The sequence below is a fragment of the Pteropus vampyrus genome, unplaced genomic scaffold (assembly GCF_000151845.1).
Source record: "Pteropus vampyrus isolate Shadow unplaced genomic scaffold, Pvam_2.0 Scaffold415, whole genome shotgun sequence".
NCBI lineage: Eukaryota > Metazoa > Chordata > Mammalia > Chiroptera > Pteropodidae > Pteropus > Pteropus vampyrus.
Genome location: NW_011889196.1, coordinates 524,948 through 526,590, shown reverse-complemented (window position 1 = coordinate 526,590; position 1,643 = coordinate 524,948). Strand labels below are relative to the sequence as shown.

General features: G+C 60.5%; 1 protein-coding gene across 1 annotated transcript in view; it reads left to right on the top strand.

Moving 5' to 3' along the window:
• The window catches only part of LOC105306030, a 12,374-nt gene that overhangs the window by 5,345 nt on the left and 5,386 nt on the right, over window positions 1-1,643 (top strand). The gene's annotated exons all lie outside the window — the stretch shown is intronic.

Genomic DNA, 1,643 nt, shown 5'->3' with positions numbered 1-1,643 from the left:
AGCCTCCTTCTCACAATAGCACTGCGGGTGATGTCGGCCAGCCCCGTGAGCCCCCACGCCCCTGGACTAAGCAGGTGGCAGGAGTGGGCAGCAACCCCTTGGCCAGGTCTCGGCCAACGGCAGGTGGATGAGGCGCGTCCTGCCAACAGAACCTCGGCCGAGCAGAGCGAGCTCAGCCTCCACACCTGGGCTGAGGCGTCGAGCGGGAGCTGGGAGGGTGGCGCTCGGTGACTGTGCCGTGTCCCCCAGCCGCTTCCCTTTCTCTTGTCATCTGCCTCCCGACACCAGATCTGGGTATGGAACGTCTGACGCTGCTGCTGACTCTAGCCAGCGCGTGCTTCGGACAGGCTGAGCCAAGGCCCGAGAAACGGAACTCTCCCGATGGCTCAGAAGCTGGAGCGAGCCGCGTGGGTGCCCCATCTGAGCGTCCTCCCCTGGTATCTCGTGAGTGGACGTTCTGCCCTCGAGAAGCTACGGACTGCCCCCGAGCAGCGGACGGGTGCTCACCCTGCACTCTGTCGCGGACAATGTCAGAGGTTCACGACTCCAGCCTGCTGCTTCTGCCTCCCCCCAACAGGGAGCTGGGCCTGGTCTCTGTGTGCACAGCGTCTCCAGCTTTCCACGGCCTGCTGGACGAGGACTCTGCGCACGGAGCCCGAAGCAGCTTTTCTTCCTTCCGATTTGCACTGCAGAATGCCTGCCGTCAGCCTACTTACAATTGTGCAGCTTCCAGGTTTACATCTCGGCCAAGCTCTCGGGGCCCCAGGGTGCACGTCCTACCCTGCTGTGACTGTGGGACGAATGTCAGGACCCAGAGAGCAACCTCCAGATGGGCTCTAAGGAGAAGGCAGATCTCGCAGGCATGGCGCCAGCCGCATTGCCGACCAACACGGCTCAGTTTTAACTGACTGGGCCCGGCCTTGTCTGCCAGGCTGGGGGGGGGTGGGCTCAGCGCCAGGCTGCGGCATGCGGGAGCCGACATGGGCCCTCGGACCCCGCCACGGCGCTGCTGCTCGGCTCTGACGTGGTGGCCTGCCTTCTGGTCACTGAGTCGTCACGCCGAGACTGCACGTGGCTCGAGGTTCTGCCGGTCTGCACTGAGGACGCACAAGAAGCTATGTCTTTGGAAACTTTGGCAACTGTCATAGAGATTTAAGGTAGAGGAAAAGTGACGTCTTAAACACAGAAAATAACACATGTTCATAAGACAATACGGCGAGAACAGGTCGATTCAATAGCCTGTGAACGAATTTAAAGCTGTATTTATTTGTTTTGTTTTAATTAAGAAACCTGCATTGTATGCCTACAATGTGCCAAGCATCCTGGTGGGTGTGGATGCCAGAACGAGCCCCCAAAGAGGTCCGTGTCGCCGTCTCCAGACCCGTGCCTGTGTCACCTCACCATAGCGAGGGGCGTCGGGCTGAAGACAGCCTGGAGTTTGCTCGCCGGCTGACCTAGGTAGCAGGAGGGCCTTGCCTCAGCGGGGTGGGCCTTGTTAATCACGAGGGTCCTTGTAAGTGGGAGGGGCTCGGTGTCAGCGCCATGCACGTGACAAGGACTTCAGTGCCACTGCTGGCTCTGAAGATGGAGGGAGGCACCTGGAGCCATGGATGTGGGTGCCTCCAGAAGCTGGGGAAGTCCAG